This window comes from Pelobates fuscus, chromosome 7 (assembly GCF_036172605.1).
Source record: "Pelobates fuscus isolate aPelFus1 chromosome 7, aPelFus1.pri, whole genome shotgun sequence".
Classification (NCBI taxonomy): Eukaryota; Metazoa; Chordata; class Amphibia; order Anura; family Pelobatidae; genus Pelobates; species Pelobates fuscus.
Genome location: NC_086323.1, coordinates 78268905 through 78290452, shown reverse-complemented (window position 1 = coordinate 78290452; position 21548 = coordinate 78268905).

The window sequence follows — 21548 nt, the reverse complement described above, 5'->3', positions numbered from 1 at the left end:
CCACCCAGGAATAAGTGTGCCTCCAATTACAGTTTGCAACAATGTTGCAAACAGGTAATTGGCAATCCATGTAATGTATTCTTTGTCCTCTGGGTGGCCGCCATTCGGGAAACAAACACGTGGCGGCGGCCATCTTAAACTACCGAACAGCGGTGTTTTGCCGTCGAGTGTCTGGAACTGAAATCGGACACTTGACTAGGCAAACACCGCTGAGACCTCCATACTCCCAGAAATTCGTATGGAAACTACCGAATGACCCGCCGTTCGGTAGAAAGAAACATACGAACTAGGGGATTCATGCGAATCCCCCTTAGTCTCTATAACCCAAGTAATTCGTCTGTTTCATTCACTTGTTTGTGACCGACCGCAGGGCCAAAATGCATGGAACTGTTTTCGGATACTTTACCCATGCGGTCGGTCAAATCTTTGGAACCTCATATCTCCCGAACCATTCATCCGAATGACCTGATTCTTGAATATGTTGTCCCCCTGAATAAGGGCTATCAGGGGATACCTGTTTTGGAGGTGTAGAATATGTATTTGGGGTACATCCAGGAATTGGGGAAAAAGGTGTACGGTATAATTATGTTAAGTGCTAATCTAAGGGGAGGAAATGTGTGGGAGGTACATCCATGTGATTGGTTAAATTCATCCTCCCCCTGGGAGTGTCCTGTATGTACTTGGTTGTAATAAAAGCCAGACTGGGTGTCCCAGTCCAGAGTCTTGCTTAACCCTCAAAGCGATGTGTCGTCTCGGTCTTTGGGGGAATGGGATTGTATGCTGACTGCCAAGAGTGTAAGCCGATGTCTGCTTTTCTTGTTCAGCTGTTCCAGTGTACGTGTGGTTCCAGTCGGGAGAATGGTGTTTGCAGTAGCTGCCTGTGCATCTGGAAAGGGGATTATCGCCTAAACTGGGTTTTATCCTCTTGTAAGTGAAACGGTCCGTTACAATTGGTGGCAAGCGGCGGGATCGTTCCTACAACCAGAGGGACAGCTACAGACAACACCATTTCTGGATTACAAATTGAGGGCAACGCTAGTATCCGTACAGCGACCCTATCTACAAAGGAAATCAGGAAAATGGAAGGAGACAGAGTCGCAGCTGCTGCAGCACCTCCGAGGGAGGAGGAGGAATCCGAGTTTGCCAGGGAATATAGGAGCAGGATGGCTCTATTCTCACCAGCCCGAGCGGAGCAGATGGCAGACCGGGTCTACAACGATGTACAGGCGTACCTCATGCTGCGAACGACGCAGAGGAACCAACAAGCTGCGGGATTGTTCCCACAGCCAGAAGGACAGCTACAGAACACCAATTCCTTGGAGTTACAAATTGAGGGCAACGTTAGCATTCGTGCAGCGCCCCTGGCAGCAGAGGTATCCAGCGACTTGGAGCAGACAAGTATGGAAGGCTCTGACGCTGAAGATGATTTTATGGCCAAGGTGAGGCAGCAAGTGGCCCAGTATGGGGGTTATATATCCATGGACACATTCCAGGGGATCTGGAACCAGGTCATGGCTGAGCAAAACTCAAAGATGGACGAAGAGTATGATGAGCAGGAAGAGTGGTACAGCAGCAGAGTAGAGGCTGCATCCGAGGAAGTTAGCCGCCCCCCCTCGAGGCGGCAGGAAGAACCCGAAGTAGGGGTCCTCATAGATTGGTCCTGTGAGGAACCACAACAGGCAGGTGGAGATGGGACCGAGGTCTCTCTACCGGCCCTACAGGGATGCTGGGCAGTCGGCCCAGATCCCCAGCGGCAGTGTGTAACCCAGGGAGCTGATGGTGTCGTCCTTCCTCCCCAGCGGCAGATTGTATCACAGGGAGCTGAAGGTGTCGTCCTTCCTCCCCAGCGGCAGATTGTATCTCAGGGAGCTGAAGGTGCCGTCCTTCCTCCCCAGCGGCAGTGTGTGTCCCAGGGAGATGAAGGTGTCGTCCTTCCTCCCCAGCGGCAGGCTGAGTTACAGGGGGCAGAGGTTGTTGTTCCTGCCCCCCAGCAGAAAAGTGATATGCCAGGAAGGCAGTGTGAAGTAAAGGGAGAGGAGAGCAGCGTCCTCCCTCCCCAGCGGCAGTGTGTGTCTCCGGGAGCTGATGGTGTCGTCCATCCTCCCCAGCGGCAGGCTGAGTTACAGGGGGCAGAGGTTGTTGTTCCTGCCCCCCAGCAACAAAGTGATGTGCCAGGAAGGCAGTGTGAGGTGAAGGGAGAGGAGAGCAGCGTCCTCCCTCCCCAGCGGCAGTGTGTACCTCAGGGAGCAGAAGGTGCAATCCTTCCTCCCCAGCGGCAGTGTGTACCCCAGGGAGCTGATGGTGTCGTCCTTCCTCCCCAGCGGCAGTGTGTACCCCAGGGAGCAGAAGGTGCCATCCTTTCTCCCCAGCGGCAGTTTGCCATCCAGAGAGAGGAGCTTGTTACACCCTCTCTCCCACGGCAACCTAACCCACCAAGGGGAGATGTTAAGCCCCACAACTGTGCAGATGGGACCGTAGTCTCTGCACTTACAGCACAAGGGATAGGGACGGTCGGTCCTGTTCCCCAGCCTCAGTGTGATGGATCCAAAGGGGAGACAGTCGGTCTCCCCCTCCGGCAGTCGAACTGTGCACCTAAAGGGGAGACAGCCAGTCTCCAGCAACCAGGCGCCCACCAGACTACTCCCGTGGTAGTGCTGGCAACAGGACAGAGTACCGCTGGTCTCTGCCCCCTCAGCCACCCACCAAGGCAGCCTACCCGTCTCCCACCCAGCAGTGGTGAAACACCAGAACTTGGACAAAATTCTTCCTCACCCAGATGTAGTAACCGGTTAGTGAACTGGAGAGGCCTGGCTGCTAGCCTCCTGCCCTGCGACTATGGCCCCTGGACATATTGCACTTTCAAAACTATAATTGGGCATGTAATAATTTATATTGCTGCTACTGGCCCTTTAAAATCAGCGATGGACATTTTGGGACTACTGTCCCTTTAAGACTGTGAAGCATATTCTATTGTACTGCCTGTATATTGTATATGTATTCATGTGTTAAGTTTAACCTGGGTGATATGTATGCAGCATTCAACTGATTGTTCGGTAGAATCACTCCATTCATTATATTGAGTGAAACTACCGAACAACCAGACCACCCAGGAATAAGTGTGCCTCCAATTACAGTTTGCAACAATGTTGCAAACAGGTAATTGGCAATCCATGTAATGTATTCTTTGTCCTCTGGGTGGCCGCCATTCGGGAAACAAACACGTGGCGGCGGCCATCTTAAACTACCGAACAGCGGTGTTTTGCCGTCGAGTGTCTGGAACTGAAATCGGACACTTGACTAGGCAAACACCGCTGAGACCTCCATACTGCCAGAAATTCGTATGGAAACTACCGAATGACCCGCCGTTCGGTAGAAAGAAACATACGAACTAGGGGATTCATGCGAATCCCCCTTAGTCTCTATAACCCAAGTAATTCGTCTGTTTCATTCACTTGTTTGTGACCGACCGCAGGGCCAAAATGCATGGAACTGTTTTCGGATACTTTACCCATGCGGTCGGTCAAATCTTTGGAACCTCATATCTCCCGAACCATTCATCCGAATGACCTGATTCTTGAATATGTTGTCCCCCTGAATAAGGGCTATCAGGGGATACCTGTTTTGGAGGTGTAGCATATGTATTTGGGGTACATCCAGGAATTGGGGAAAAAGGTGTACGGTATAATTATGTTAAGTGCTAATCTAAGGGGAGGAAATGTGTGGGAGGTACATCCATGTGATTGGTTAAATTCATCCTCCCCCTGGGAGTGTCCTGTATGTACTTGGTTGTAATAAAAGCCAGACTGGGTGTCCCAGTCCAGAGTCTTGCTTAACCCTCAAAGCGATGTGTCGTCTCGGTCTTTGGGGGAATGGGATTGTATGCTGACTGCCAAGAGTGTAAGCCGATGTCTGCTTTTCTTGTTCAGCTGTTCCAGTGTTCGTGTGGTTCCAGTCGGGAGAATGGTGTTTGCAGTAGCTGCCTGTGCATCTGGAAAGGGGATTATCGCCTAAACTGGGTTTTATCCTCTTGTAAGTGAAACGGTCCGTTACAAAACCGATCACCAAATCAGCCCAAATTTGGGCTAATTTCAATTCAAACCGAAACAAACTTCCAAGTCTAGGGTCCAGCAGCTGCACATTTTTAAAATGACAATGTAAGGTCCAACATGTCAAGCTTATTTTCCAGCCAGTCTACAGGTCTCAGCTGCAGAGAAAACAACACTGTTAAATGCAGTTGGTTTGTCTAACTGCTTGGTATACTGGCAGTATCAAAGAGAACAGTCTTGTAGACTTTTCCATTGTGTTTTATGAAGAAATGTATGTTATGCTGACTCTCAGCACAACCCACAACAAGCCATTTTGGGGTTGTTAAACAGACACACTTGATAACAATCCTGTTAGATTAGGATATGGTCAAAGTGGCTCTGTCACGTTTCAGGGTATTTACATCATTAGCAAAGACTCCTGAAGGTGACAGGCCTGCTTGTGGGGTGTGGTGGCTCAGTGGCGCAGTGGATGGTAGATATACTTAATTGATGCTGTCCCCCCCCACAGATGCCACTTCAATTGCAGGTACATTAAAGGTGAGTATATATTTTAGTTTATTGTTTTGTATAATTTAATACAATATCTCAGTATCTCAATATCGCAGTAAAAAGAATGTGTCAGATCCAGCTGCTGTATCCTTAAGGCAAAACTTAGTCCAGGATTGGGCTATAGATCATGCTGTTCACTTTTTGTGGTTAGAACCTCTTTGTTCTGGATGTCCTCTACCTTCTCCTGCAGAAAGATGGTGGTTTCTGGGCTTCTGAACAATCAATATCCACCAGTATCTACAGGCACGTAAAACTGTAGTTGTGAGAAGAATGAATGCAAATAGTAGGAGGAATGCTTACACTATTTAATCATTAGTCAGTAAGGGAGTTTCATCACATACATATCGATATAACTAACAATGTATTCAGCTTATATATGATCCCTTTTGACCATAGCACCCTTACTAGAAGGCAAGGTAAGGAAAGAAAGGGCATCTGGTGTAGGGACACTGGGAACATGGCTGAAGGAGGATGAAAATCAGGTAGATGGAGGGACACAGAGAGATTGGCTAGTGTAGGATGAATAATACTGTGAGTAAAGGTCCCACTAGTGAGTACGTAACTTATTAAGTGGTTGTCTCATTGGAGGGAAGGGTAATAAATAGTTACAGTGTAGGCATTGTAGGCAAAACCTTATATTACCTTATTTAGGCCATTCCAGTTCTTCAGGTCCGTTGTCTCTTAATTCCCTGTGCAGGTTTCCTGTCCACCCATCCCCTTTGTGTTGCGGAACTGAGTTTCTCACCTCTCCTTAGTGGGAGTGGTCTTAGTTGGTTACGGCAGAGCCTGTTTAGTAGAACCAGCCCTTTGAGCCCCAGCCTTGTAATTTAGTAGTTTTTGTGCTTGCTGTCGGTTGTGCGGTCTGGCAGCATGACAGTTCTGCTGGCCAGGAGCATATCCCAATTTGTTCTCATGCAAGCGGGGGCAGCTCTAGAGTGAGATGCAGAGATGGAGGATGAGAGTGCAGGTAGATGGGTGGTTGGGATGTGTGATGTCAACTTAGGTGATGGCCTGCTGGGGTGTCTTTCCAAAGCATCTCGGTGAAGTGCTGAAGCTGAAGATCTCCCCTGCAGTTTATTATGCCTCTGTTTGAGCTTAAGCAAAGGATGCTCTTCTGTAGGTACAGGTGCGAACTGCATCCTCTTGTGGTCTAAGGCATGTAATTAGAGCTTCAGTGCCACCACCTTATGTTGTGGAACATATTTCATTCCAACCTGTAGTCTTTAAGTTATTGATTCTTTCATGGATGATTTGGGTGATGGGGCAGGGAGTTTTGATGTGTAGTGGGTGCTTGCCATGCATGTGCTTTAGCCTCCCAATCCTTCCCCTAGTGATGCCGTGTGTAGTGGATGCAGTGTGTGTGTAGTGGATGATGTGTGTAGTGGATGCTGAGTGTGTGATTAATTTAATTTAATTTAATTCAATTTTTTGCATCATTCATTTATTTTATCCAGAGAGAGGGTTGGTTCCAGCAAGGGGAGCTGTAAGGAGCGGCCGTGGTCAATCGCATTCAAGCTAAAAGCCACTGGGATACATGACATTATATCCTTCCGACCAAACACTCTGGAGAGAGAACCACTGTGTGTGTAAGAGCCAGTGTGTGTGTGTGTGTAAGAGCCAGTGTGTGTATAAGAGATTGTGTGTGTGTATGATCCAGTGTGTGTTGGTGTATTTGTGTAAGAGCCAGTGAGTGTATGTTTGAGCCAGTGTGTTTGCGTGTGTATATATGAGCAAGTATGTGTGAGTGTGTTTGTGTGTGTAAGAGCCAGTGTGTGTGTGTAAGAGCCAGTGCGTGAGTTTGTGTCAGAGTAAATGTGTGTGTGAGGGCCAAACGGTGTGTATATATATGAGCAAGTGTGTGTGTGTGTTTGTTTTTAAAAGTCAGTGGGTGGGTGTTTTTGTGTCAGCATGTATGTGTGAGTCAGTGTGTGTGTCTATAACCCATTGTGTTTGAATATGACTATTTATGAACCAGTGAGTGCATGTGTGTGTGTGTATAGCTTAGTAAATTGTCAGTGAGCGATAGTGTGTGTCAGACAGTGTTTCCATTCCTATATATGGATTTCTTTTTTCCCATTAAAAAAAGTGTATATATATATATATATATATATATATATATATACACACTTTTTATAAATATATATATACAGTTGCAAGAAAAAGTATGTGAACCCTTTGGAAATGATATGGATTTCTGCACAAATTGGTCATAAAATGTGATCTGATCATCTTCTAAGTCACAACAATAGACAATCACAGTCTGCTTAAACTAATAACACACAAAGAATGAACTGTTGCCATGTTTTTATTAACACACCATGTAAACATTCACAGTGCAGGCGGAAAAAGTATGTGAACCCTTGGATTTAATAACTGGTTGAACCTCCTTTGGCAGCAATAACTTCAAACAAACGTTTCCTGTAGTTGCAGATCAGATGTGCATAACGGTCAGGAGTAATTCTTGACCATTCCTCTTTACAGAACTGTTTCAGTTCAGCAATATTCTTGGGATGTCTGGTGTGAATCGCTTTCTTGAGGTCATGCCACAGCATCTCAATCGGGTTGAGGTCAGGACTCTGACTGGGCCACTTCAGAAGGCATATTTTCTCCTGTTTAAGCCATTCTGTTGTTGATTTACTTCTATGCTTTGGGCCATTGTCCTGTTGCAACACCCATCTTCTGTTGAGCTTCAGCTGGTAGACAGATGGCCTTAAGTTCTCCTGCAAAATGTCTTGATAAACTTGGGAATACATTTTTCCTTTGATGATAGCAATCCGTCCAGGCCCTGACGCAGCAAAGCAGCCCCAAACCATGATGCCCTCACCAACATACTTCACAGTTGGGATGAGGTTTTGATGTTGGTGTGCTGTGCCTCTTTTTCGCCACACATAGTGTTGTGTGTTTCTTCCAAACAACTCAACTTTGGTTTCATCTGTCCACAGAATGTTTTGTCAGTACTGCTGTGGAACATCCAGGTGCTCTTGTGCAAACTGTAAATGTGCAGCAATGTTTTGTTTGGACAGCAGTGGCTTCCTCTGTGGTATCCTCCCATGAAATCCATTCTTGTTTAGTGTTTTACGTATTGTAGATTCGCTAACAGGGATGTTAGCATTTGCCAGTGACTTTTGTAAGTCTTTAGCTGACCCTCTAGGATTCTTCTTCACCTCATTGAGCAGTCTGCGCTGTGCTCTTGCAGTCATCTTTACAGGACGGTCACTCCTAGGGAGAGTAGCAGCAGTGCTGAATTTCTCCATTTATAGACAATTTGTCTTACTGTGGACTGATGAACAGCAAGGCTTTTGGAGATACTTTTATAACCCTTTCCAGCTTTATGCAAGTCAACAATTCTTAATCGTAGGTCTTCTGAGAGTTCTTTTGTGCGAGGCATCATTCACATCAGGCAATGCTTCTTGTGAAAAGCAAACCCAGAACTGGTGTGTGTTTTTTATAGGGCAGGACAGCTGTAACCAACACCTCCAATCTCATCTCATCGATTGGACTCCAGTTGGCTGACATCTCACTCCAATTAGCTATTGGAGATCCGATTAGTCTAGGGGTTCACATACTTTTTCCACATGCACTGTGAATGTTTACATGGTGTGTTTACTAAAAACATGGCAACATTTCATTCTTTGTGTGTTATTAGTTTAAGCAGACTGTGATTGTCTATTGTTGTGACTTAGATGATGACCAGTTCACATTTTATGACCAATTTGTACAGAAATCCATATAATTCCAAAGGGTTCACATACTTTTTCTTGCAACTGTATATATATATATACACACACAACAGAGTAAGAAAATATGAGAGGGAAGAGAGACACAAAGGGGGGTAAGAGACACAAATGGGCAAAATACACAAGATACATTAAAGTGGTGGGAGACATTCAGAAGGGGAATAAAAGGCATGGGGGATTAAGAGGCCACTAAAGGTGTGTTAAATACTCAAAAGCATGAAAGGAATGACAAACAATGGATGCAATATACAAAAAGGAAAAGAGAAACAAAAAGGTGGCAAGATGTACAAAAAGGACAAAATAATGAGTAAGATGGGCAAAAGGGGGGTTAATAGACACAGAGGTGTAGATTAATTTCGGGGGCGGCAAAATACATCTATGTAAATAACATTTTAGCAAGTCCTTAAAAATGATATTAGCTGATATATCTACCCCGTTTAGAAATTAAATCATTATACATTTGTAAAGCACTATGCATTTTAATATTTCTGTGATGTATTATACATGAGAAAATAAGTCAAACATTATACTGACTAATAGTATCAAATATAGATTGTTCAGATCGAAAATTCTGCATGAAGTTTAATAGGAAAAATAGTCAGAATACTTTAGAATATATAAGGACAAATAATGTTTATTAACCAATAAACATGCATCATAACAGATGAACAGATTGGGTCATACCAGGACAGTCAGACCACATCAGGGCAGAAAAGACATTTCAGGACCAATGAGAACATATCAGGACACTTCTCTTTCCGGCTGACCTATTTCAGTTCATTTCATTTTTCACGTACCAGAAGACAAAAATCTTGTGACTTCCGCAGGGAATAACAAGAAAGTACTTCTTGGGTTATGTTTGCATGAGCGGATGCACTCATCTCCTTATGTCAGGCACTCAGGTCGAGGGAGGCAATCTGAGTGTGAAGTTGCAAACATATTATAATGTATTAACATAGTAACTGCTGGCTCACATTGAGGCAAAAATGAGTACAAATACCAAAGTGCATTAACCATAAACTTAACTTTTTTTAATCTAGATTGTATTTTGATTCTTAGATGTTGCATCTACAGCCAGAATAAATTCAGTAGGGGGCTACCAATTACAATGCTCTGACAGGCAAATCTCACTTAGCTTGAGACTTGCATGAGAATGTTCTCACCACTTGCTAGTTCTGCTCCTGAAAAGCCTTTCATGATGGGAATGAAAAACGTGCTGATAAACAGTATCAGCCTAATGGTAATCGGGCCCTATGTAAGTACAGTCTGGATTCCTATGATCATCATATCAACATTGGAATCCTGAGAGATACAAAGCTTTAACATTTAGAGTAAGTTAGACCAATAAACTACACTGATCAGTCACAACATTAAAACCATCTGCCTAATAACATGTAGGTCCCTCTCAAGCTGCCAAAACAGCTTCTGAACATGTCCTGTGGTTTCTGGTACCAAAACATTAGCATCAGATGCTTTAAGTACTGCAAGTTGTAATTAGGGGCCTCATGGGTCTATTTAGTTGTTCCAGTACATCCCAGAGATGATCAATCAGATTGTGATCTTTGGAGGCAATGACAACAATGTCTGTAGTGTTTCAGGGTGCATTTCCCTGTTGAAAGAGGCTACTGTCATCAGAGAACACCATTGCCAAGGGGTGTAAGTGGTCTGCAAGAATCTCTAGTTAGGTGGTACGTTTCAAAATTCACGTGAATGCCAGAGCCCAAGGTTTCCCAGCAGAACATTGCCTCTGCCAGTTTGTCTTTTTCCCATAGTGCATCCTGTTTTCTCCAGGCAAATGATGTGCCATCCACCTCATTTAAAAGAAAACATAATTCAGCAGACTAGACATCCTTCTGATTATAACCCACCCAAAATACTGGATGATACATAGTGCAGGCTACAAGAACACACTTTATTGTCACCAAATTGCTGTAAATATAGGGATAATAGCAACTGGGGGTCACAAGCTAGAACAATGAGTTGCCCTGGCATCTCTAGGTCTGGGAGATAGTTTAATTTTATTCAAACCCCAGACACCAGGGCGCTGTAAAAATAAAACAAAAAGAAATCTGCATTTCAACACACGTTACATATACAAATTATACTATCTCTGGGTAGATCTCGTTCCCCAGGCAAAGTGTCCAAAAAGCAACCGGATCGGATGTCACTAGACGAAAAAATAATTGAATGAAGTTTGACCGGGCTGAGGTCACATCTCGATCCGGTGTGGAGGTCCAGGCTGCCACGGCTAATTGGCTGTCATTGAAATAGTCTGTTCTTCTTGTGGAAAAAGGTTCTTAGATGGCGATTATCTTACCCTCTGGTTCTTAGACGGCGATTATCGGCTTATCTCTCCTCTAGCTCCTTTCCAAAAAGCACTCTCCTGGGTATTAAAATGTGGAAGCAGGAACCTCCGGTAGTTTCAGCGGACAGTCACAGTAGACCAGATCAACTTAGAGTTCCATGAAATTGCCGCCTGGTCCAGCTGGAAGTATTGCAGTTGTCCCGGGCTCCTTTGACAGTTTTTTGCGGCCCGGAGATGGAGCGCTCAGCATGGTAGGTGCTTGGAGAGGGTAGAGGTTCTTTTGGAGAAGTTTTAATTTAGGAATCCTGAACCAGTTAATCCTCAGCCATGGTGCAGGATCTGCCACACAATACTTATAGTTTTGGAGATATTCTGACTCAGTCATTTAGCCATCACTATTTGGCCCTTGTCACTCACTCATATCCTTTTTCCTGCATCCAACACATGAACTGTCTAGTCGCTTGTTAATTTATATTTCCTACCCTTTGATAGGTGCAACTGTAACATTGTAATTGATGTTATTCACATTAAGTGATACTAATTCCCTAATCTACTGTTACCCACACACTCAGAACATGCCACAGTATTATTTCCCCCTTTTTGTTTGCATATACAGATACCATTTAAAAAGTCAAGTACATTTAATTATTTTAGTTTTTTTCTTGTTTCTCATAAATATCTTGAGGTCCACTAACCATAATCCTCTGTTTCTGAATAATTTCTGTTATAGTGTTGACTAATGATAAATTCCTCCTTTCTCTATTTGTCTCTATATACCATAAAAAAAACAATACAACTTGATTCCCTATTGATATTTGTCAAGAAATATACAGCCAATGCCATTGAAAACTGGATGTATTTTATTCCATAGGACACAGTTTATGGAGAGTTGTTGCTGTTTTTGTCCCTCAGTCGCGATCGGCCCTTTATATTGGCCTTTTGCTTCATGCATGACCTCTGTAACCTCTATGTATCATTTGCAATGGTATATAAATAAAGCTTTCTTGTGAAGAAAACAATATTTCAAATGTCAGTTACTGCTCAAAAATCCATAAAATGTTTTCAGAAATCAGCGCAATTGTTTGTATAACCAGCAGAATTTTTTTTTATCCATTTTACTATCGTGATTCTGCACCTGCTCCTTATAGGAAAAGCAAATCCAACACAGCGAACACAAATGATTGTACAATTTGCTTCATTTTCCCCAACAAGACCTGCATGGCTGTGCCATTCAACTGCAATTACAAGGCTCATTTAGCTCTTATTCAGAAATAGCTTATTTAAGTGACGTGTGTAGAGAAAAAAAAACACTTCAAGGTCTCTTGAATTGTGTAACCAGATGCAAAATTATGTTCTCAATGATTTTTAGATTTCTGGTTGACTTTCGTTATAAGTTACATTGAATTCAACTCAAGATACGGTATATCCATGAAATAAAATTAGCTGATGCCGCCCCATTTGCAGATCGTATGGCTGAGAGTAATCCAAGGAGGTGTGGTGGTGTGTTGCATTACTGACTAATTTTTATTGGCATTGGGAACTGTGGTGAATTAGAGTAGCTTAGAAATCTACTCAGGGGTACAGTACATTCTTAGACTTTGTATGTGGAAGTGGACAATATAAGACCAGGGAATATCTTCAAAGTGAAGGAGATGATTTAACGATGTTCAAATGAGATAGCATTGTATATTCAAAGTAGCTTGATCTTGTCTTTGGGACTAGCTTGCCAAATAAATAGATAAATATCCCCCCTCCCTGACAAAAATTAAACCACAGGGAAGGAGGAGTAAACCTTTTACTCTATACTCCGCACTACAGCCCAATCCCATCCACATTCGACAGCCCCTATCCCCCACATTCTACAGTCCCTATCCACCAAGACAACAGCCCTTATCTCCTCACATTACATCCCTTAACCTCATATACTACAGCCTATGGACTTCAAGACAGAAACCAGGGTCTTAAAAAAGTCATGGCAGTGACCAAATATGTAAAGTGACTTGAAATAGGACTGGGCAGCGCTGACAAGGCATTTGCATTGGGTAGCACATTCAGGGAGACGTAAAAAAACTTGCCACCCAAACACCCCGGCAGATGCCTTGTCAGCATCTGCTCAAGAATGAGGTGAGCTGCGAGAGAGCGCTCTCTTCTGAGATCTTCCTGCTCAGCTCCCTCATGTGCCCCACAGTGATCCCGGAGCCGTGATATGATGTCACTCCGGCTCTGGCATCACTAAGAGGTGCACAAGGGATCTGAGCAGGAGGATCAGAGATTTCTCGCCACCTCCAATGTGATGCCTGCCTGTCTGCCCACCTGCCTGCCTGCACCTGCATGCCTTCCAGCCGAGCTGCAGCCTCCACTTAACCACTGGACCCCCAGTGAGAAATCCACTCCAGCACTCCCAAAAGTAAGTGTGTATGCATTTCTGTCAGTGAATGTGTATCTGTCAGTGTGTGTGTCTGCCAGTAGGTCTGCATGTGTGTCTTGTTGGGGAGTGTGTATGTGTGTCTGTCGGTGAATGTGCGTGTCTGTCAGTGAATGTGCGTGTCTGTCAGTGAATGTAAATGTGTGTGTAACTGTGAGTGTAACTGTGAATGAGTGAGTGTGTAGGTCTCTGAATGTGTATGTTTCAGTGAAAGTGTGTGTTGGTTAAACAGTGTGTGTGACAATGACTGTGATGTCAATGATTGTATGTCAGTGCATGCATCAGTAAGGTGTGTGTCCAGGGCTGCTATCAGGGCATGATAACCATGACGGCTACCTGTTTATTGCAGAGGGGGCCTGCAGTACACTCTCACTTCCCTTCCCAGCAGCTCCCTGTCTAAATCTCGCACACCCCGTGGCTGTCAGAGTGTTTCCACAGGTTACCAAGGCAATGCTCCGCGCGGCACACAGCCTCCGAGAGTTAGAGACAGGAGTTGCTGGGAAGGAAAGTGAGAGCGTGCTGCAGGCCCCCGGCTATCTGTGTGTTGCAATGGGGGCCCACAGCACACTCTCACTTTCCTTCGCAGCAGCTCCCCTGTCTAAATCTAGCGAGTTCAGCGGCCGTCAGAGCATTGCCATTGGTTACCATGGCAATGCTCCACGCGGCACACAGGCCTCGAGAGTTAGACAGGGGAGCTGCTGGGAAGGGAAGTGAGAGTGTACTGTGGACTCCCTCTGCATAGTCCAGTGGCTGACTCAGAGCACCAGGTAATGTAATCTCCTCCCTCCCTGCTTCTTACCTGCCCAAAATAATAATAAAAAAATGAAAATGCCCTCCGCCTCATTTTACCTACACAAACACATACTACATCCACTATATACACACACACACACACACCATATTCACTATGCACACTGCAGCTAAAACACACAAACAGCCTTCACTATACACACACAACATCCACTACACAAACACACAGTCTGCATTCACTACACTAACACACTCTGCATTCACTAAACAAACACACTCTGCATTCACTACACATATTTGCATAGTGCACAAAGTCAGTTTTACCTTAACTAATTTCATTGTCATCCAGTCCACACAATGTATTTATTTATTTATTTATTTTAAATCAGTGGACCTATTCCATGGGCATGGGCCTGGAGCTGCAGCTCCATCAGCCCCTATGTTAATCCGGCACTGACCGCATCCACTTTACACACGCACTTTACACACGCACTCTACATTCACTATATACACACACCACAATCAGGGCCACATCCGACTCGGGGTGGCCCTTGAGTTGTGTCAGGGGCCCCAAAATTTCTGATGGCAGCTGCGTGTGTCTGTCACTAAAATAAATTTGAAAAGGCTTAGAGTTTTGCCATGCCTAGGGCAGCACAAAACCAGAATACACCACTGGGACTGGGAAAACATTTTTTAGGAAAGAAACTGTTTGCATAAAAGGAAATTAAGGCAGAGAACAAAATATAATTTAAAAAGAAACGGGGTGTGGAGGAAAAAGTGCAAGAAAATAAGTTGACTGAGATGGAGATGGAGTCTGCCAAGTGGTAGAGGTTAGGAAATGGGAGTTTAGAAGAAAATAGGTGTTGCTAAGATAATGTTTTGAGAGCGTTACAATTAATGGGGGTTTGAGTAGGAAAGTGTGGGCATGAGAAGGTAATAAAAGTGTAAAAAATAAAGTATAAAGTTAAGTTCAAGAACGGAAATAAAAGAGGAGCTGATAAAAAAAAGTACTGATAAAGATAGGGTGAGTTAAAAAACATAGGGGAACAGGACAGAAAGGGTGCAAACTGGGGTAAAAATAATAAGTCCAACCAATATAAGGAAATGCAACACATGAACTGGAGTAGTCAACTGGAAAATTATTGTCCCACCTGAAAATAGAAGATACTCCACTTCAAGATGGAGCAGGCATAGGGTAAATACGGTTTTCAATTTAGATGTTTAACATGGAGACTCTGAATAAAACTCAACATCCCTTATAAGTGCAAACAATCTCTTCTTGATATCCTATGATAAAGGCCAGATATAACAATGGGTGCACAAGACATCAGCCGTTTCAATTAAATGATAGATCCAACTGTATGTTAGTAAATAAAGTTGTGACAGTATGATCTGTATGCTATACTTTATAGCTTAGTTTGCTAGGTACCAGGTAAACAGGTAGAGTATGAATGTCTACCATTTTGCTCACTAAAAGATTTTTGAAATTCTTTATTTTTGTAGTACTAAGAATTACAGGCACACCTATAGCGCCACGACAGCAGATATAGGTCGATGGAACAACATAAGATAAACAGTTGTGTGGCAAGCATTAATAGTACATTTTTGTTAAAGAGAGTTTCAGAAAGGTCTATAACTTTTGCTTAAACGTTAGCTTAAACCAGGCTGGTAACCGCTGAGAAGTAGAGTAGACAATTGGGATATTATAGCATGACAAAAAAGCAGAACATAACAGCCCATTGGAGCCTGTCATTGGAGGTAAAAACACAGCAAGGAATTCACACATTTTATGTTGTTAGTTAAGAGTAACACTTCCATATGGCCTGGCAAGCTGCGACATGCAGTGTGAGCAGGTAGGTAACAGACAGACCTTGCATAAAATTTAATTATAAGTAGAGAGAAGGTGGTCATGCCACTATGCACAGCCCAAGATATACAACACATGTAAAGGCAAATCATACCAGCAGTAGCAAGATTGGTAGGAACAGGGTTGTGGCCCGGGGGCTAAGGTATGTTTCCAGGTTCCACCAGTAATATTTAATACACGTTGTATGGTATCCACGTTAATTGGCCACGCTCCATCTAAAATGTTGCGAGGTCGCTGTACCGGTCAGGTAGCTTATGGGGGATACAAATGGTAGCATCTGGGATTTTGGGCCAGGTAGTATAAACTATGGCAGTGGGCCTTCTTAGCCCCAATAGCATTCGTATGCCAAATAATAGCCGGCACATCAAATCATAACATGTTAGGCAAAGAAGCAATACTATTTTAAAAAAAAAGTAAAATAAACAATGCATGCACTTTTATTGATGGTGAGTGTGACCTGTCGGTGGCCTGTCGGTGTGGTGTCTGTATGGGAAGAGTTGGACTCTATGGTACTTGGTAGGCCGGTTAGGGGGCCTGTGTCCGTACGTATGGGTCTTGGGTGACTCTTTGGCCCTGGCATATCGGGCATTGTAGCTAAGCCGCCACGTAGCTATGTGCTGGTCAGCTAAAAGGTAGTATGTTATGTGTGGGATCGCGGCTTATTGCCAAGATTCAGGCCCATGTACAGGTCCTAACGTTGGGATTATTAAAGCATGGACCAGGTAGGGTCTTGGGGCCCCTTAGTTGCAGCAGTCGCTATGACGTGTAGGCTAGCTGGATAGTACACTGTGCCACCTGTGATGGTGTGTAGAGGAATACGGTGACTTGTAGCCATCAAACAAGAAACAACTAATAAGAACAGAATCAATATATACATAAAAAAAAAAAAAAAGGGGGTTGCAGTCTCAGTCTGGTGGCCACCCTGTTGTTTGAGGGTATGCGTTTCAAGACTGTGAGCCAGGTATTTACAGGGTGTCGACAGGGAGGATGTGGGCCTCTTGATCGGTCCGGGGTTCGGTGTAAGTGAAGAGCTTGTGCTCATGGGGTCGACCGTTGATTCCCTAACTGAAGAGTGTCCCTGCCATCTCAAGGATGATTCCGATGCCATCGAGTCTGCCTGTTAGGTGGTAAGCGCCACATAGGGGTCAGGTGTTCGGCCCGTCGGCACAAATGGTACAGATTTCGCCGGATCCCACGAGTGCTGGGGTGACTTTGCATCCTGCCGGGCTGTCTGTGTGGGGGAGTCCGGCGGCAGGCCCAGTGCTTGCAGTAGCGGTGTCGCGTCGTTCAGCTCCCTGATCTGATGGGAGTCAGCTCCCTGTTGCACGGTAAGCACGTGGGTTGTTTGCCACCGATATTTGAGGCCTCTTTGGCGAAGGAGCGTGGTGAGCGGTTGGAGGGATCTCCTCCATGCCAGGGTACCCCGTGATAGATCGGCGAGGAAATGTAGCGTCATCCCTTCAAATTGAAATGGCGTCTTCTCCCACAAGGCGTTTTGAAGTATTGTCTTATCAGTTCTTGATTGTAATGTGAGTATAATATCACGTGTGGCTTCTGCAGGTGCTCTGGGGGATTTGGGGATGCGAAATACGTTTGCGGGGATGACCTTGTTGGCCTGCATGGGTGGCAGTATTTTGGTAATGAGGCGAGCCACAGCTCGGGCCAGGTCTGCGTCGGGGATATTTTCAGTGAATCCTCTTATTTTCATGTTGTCCCTCCGGCCTGCATCCTCTTGTTCCGCCATGCGGTGTTCAAGGAGCACTTGCTGGTGCTGGATGTCGAGAATGTTTTGCCTGATTTCCCCAATATCTCGGGTGGTGTCTGTGGCTGTGTGTTCCAACGCGTTTAGGCGGGTTGTCATCCCTTGTATGTCCCCCCGGAGTGCCTCGATGTCATTGTGCAGATCCTTGTGGTGGTCTGCGAGCAGCCGCGTGAGGGCCGCAATTGTTAACGGAGCTGTCTCTGGGTTGGGGCTGGGTAATTGTGGAGATCTCACCGCCTTGGTTGCCGGCAGGTAGTCTTCCTCGGATGGATCCTCCGAAAAATCGGAGCAGCCGCCATGGAGCGCCGCCATGTCTGGTCCACATGCCCCGCGGGCCTGCTTCCACATGTCGCCTATCGTGAGGCCGGGCGGGTGTTTTGCGGTCGGCGGTTTCTTGATTTTCCGTCCCATGTTGCTCTGAGAGACTGCTGTAGGTCTTTGTGGGTCGTTTTAGGGTTTTTCCCCCGAGTTTCTGGGGTTGTTTCACCCGGTTTTCCCGATTTGCCGACGGAGCTCTCAGCTCGTGCGACTGCTTGCCTCGGAGGTCAGACCGGAAGCCCTCTGCTCACTAAAAGTTAAGATGACCAACAAACCTATGGTTTAGCACTTGCCAAGGAACATGTTTGCTGACATACATTGTATCCAAAAGTTCAGAAGGTGCTATATGACATCCAGCGATTCAGTTTTGTCATGCGTTCCCCTGTTACTGATCTGTGTGTCAAAGGAACTGTTCTAAGCATGAATTAGGGAAGTTCCATGCAGAACATTTGTTTTTTCAGAATCTTGGATTTGTGAATATAAAACCATATTTTTAAACTGTGATTGCCTTGACCTTAACACATATGCCATTTTTTTAATTCTCTAGTCTCCTTGAACCCCAGTTTGTGATCGGTTTTGAACTCTGAAAATGTACCATAGTCATATCCTTGCTTGAACTTCTTCTGCATAGATCATAGATTGTGACTCAATCTCATCTGATCCACAGCCATTCATGACTCTTGTCTGTTACTGGATCATACTATTATTAAGGATTTTACATGTCCCAACTTCTATATCTCTAGAACTGAACGTTCCTGCAGGTGATGACTAGCCTTTAGTTGTTTCAGGAAAACCCCTAGGAATCAAGATCATAGTAGTATTTTTTTTTTACATAATATCTACAAAACAAACAAAAGTAAGATCTTAATAACCACATGAAGCAAAAAAATAATTCTTACAGCTTTATTTTTGTAGTCAAATAAAAAATACCTTATCAAAATTCTGACGGTATTGAAAAATTCATCATTTTATTCAGGCTTCACTAGGAAGTGGTTAAATGTATGGTGTGTATACCTCTAAATCTACAAGCGTGTTTCCAATTTCAGTCAGACTGTCCTGACTTGAACCCAGAAGCCCGAGGCTATTTCAGCAGAGAACAATATCAAATTCCTGTATACAGTGTGTCTCAGATCCTTCCCCCTTTAAACCCACAGATTCATTTGCAAAATGATCAACTTGTGCAGGAATGCAGCCTAACATCGTCCCTTTGATTGTTCTACATTCTAAAACCCTGGAAATATAGTTGAAAAAATGTTATGTTTTTCACAAAACATAATAAAATATTTCCATATTGATCCTTGTAGTGTTTCAGTGATTTTCTTTTTAATTGTTTAACAGCCAACTACCACTCTTAAATTAATAATGCGTAGGACGATATTGGGTGTATGTAGGATGTCAAATACAGGAGTCTATAGACTAAGCTCTGACTTTTCAACTGATGAAAAAAATCAGTTAAAAAAGTAATGCTAGGTCATACAAGGACAAGTGCTTGAAACCAGCCCATACTTGCCTTATGCACTAACAGCTGGATATGAGAAAAAAATTACCTGACTTAAGCTGTCTTGAACTGACCTTGATGAACTTCATAATGTGTTGACTGAATATTAGGTAACTCTTCGTGACAGCCAACTTGGAAGATCAGCTGTAAAGGAATAAGCAATCAGTACCAGGAGGGTGGATCAGTAAAATAGACCCAATGGCAGAATTCATCTGTCAGTGGCCAAACAGTAAAAATAAATCTGTTAATAAACCAGTTAAAAAAAACAACAATGAAATACTCCATGTGTCTGCATCCCTAGCCAGCATATCACGAGCAGCAGGACAGCCAAGAGATAACACTTACTAGACTTACCAGCTGCTTAATGTATATATCAGCTTCTTAGGGCAATGGTAGCATCAAGGCCTTAGAACTGTGATTCCTTGCTTGACCACTTTACCACTTTACTTCTTTCTATTACAGTCCTAAATTGGAGGGGCATGACTATGCATTGCCATGTAGTGCTTTCAGTTTCTAAAGGTCCTGCGTTTAGGGGTGGAAGCAACAGAGTTTTGGATAAACTCTTTCTGTATCTGGGCAGCCACAGAGTCCAGGAGGCAGGGTTCAGAGGAAGATGTGATTTAGCTGTTCCTGAGCTCCAGGCCTGCAGGCCTGCATGCTTTCGGAGGTACATAAGATAAGGCCAGGGACTTACTAAAGTATTTTGAAAATTGGGCAGACCAGAAGGGCCCCTATGGCTTGCTGTAACAGGGCCGAGGGTGGACAGGGCTTTGGATTTCTAGGGCTTAGATGAGGTGTTGTTCTGTGTGGGCTGTTAAGATTCTCACCCTGTTTGTGATTTATTTCAGGACTCCCTAAACTTGGTATGGATTATCAACCACTCCCATATCTACTGGACCTGCAGGAGAACCTCAGTTAGAGCCAATGGGTTGCAGCTGGGCTTCTCTAGGGAGCTAGTCCAGCTGAGGTGGTTTGGGGTGTGGAGCATGTTGTGGGAAGTATTTTGAGTTACATGCATTTGGGGGTGTCATCTGATATCCTGGTGGTGCATGCTGGGAGTAACGACATAGGGGTTACCCCACTGCATGAGTTGGTGTGGAGAATAAAGAGGGATGTTTGCCATATGTTAGAGTTGTTCCTGTGAGTGTATCTAGTTTGGTCTGAGATGATACCTTGGCTGAACTAGCAACTGGCGTAGGGGCAATGAAACGTAGCTGGGGGAGGATGACTACCCTGGGCTCCAGTTGTGGCTCAGGCTGATGGGAGTCAGAGTTCCCACTCTGACTCCCTCCTCTCCATCCTCTGGCACGGCTCCCGGTGGTTGCTGGGAGGAAGTGATCGGGCTGTCACTTCTTCCCAGCATTGTTATCTCAGGGGGCCAGGTCGCGCTGTTAAAGGGCCGCAGCGCTGACCGGGCCCCCTGGAAATTCATTTCCATCAGGTGGCCCTAACAGCATGGGCCACCTGATGGGCCCCTTCAATGCAGCCCCAGCGGTTATACCGCCGTTACTTAGCCGTCGGGCACAGCTATTTATCTATTTCTTTGGAGATGTGAAACACAAAATGCAGACATTGAAACCTCTCCATCCCACAACTGGATGCCTCCATCTTGGCTCACTGTCAGTGTTAGTCATATACTCTGTCCTTTGCAGCTGGCAGTCAGCATGGAAAACAGATAGAGCGCACAAAGAAAAAGAGATAATAAAACAATCTTTCCGTCTTTGCAATGTGTGCATTGGTTATACCTGGACTGAACTGCACTGTGAAGTCATTTGTTACATTTTTAATACATATTTGAAAGAAAACAGAACATCACATGAAAAAAGTAATACAAGTTATTGCTGATTTTCAAAGTTTTTCCTCCCAATATTGTAATTTCCAGAGACGTGACTGTTATCATTTTAAAAGTAAGTTTCTTTTTTTTTTTTTTTTTTTTTTTACAATCTAATGGCCATTGGAGTGGTACTAAAAACCTCCATTTATATAAGCATGCATAAGGATTTGGTATTGTGCTCAAGTAACTATTTTCTTTGTTTTTTATTGTACGTATTGGGGCTGATGTGTGCTATGTTCATTGCTGCCGCCCAGGAGTAGTGGGAGTCTGAGCGCAGGACTCATTTTTGTGAGATTCTTTTTTTCAATTGATTTAAAAGATAATTCATGCAAGTCCAACTGGCCTTGTACCGAATGGTTGCCACTGGCTACTCACTATTTAGTATATACGGCATGGCAGGAGGGGGCATAAGGAAGGGTTGCTGGTCCCCATATTATTACAAAGTCGCGATTTAGTT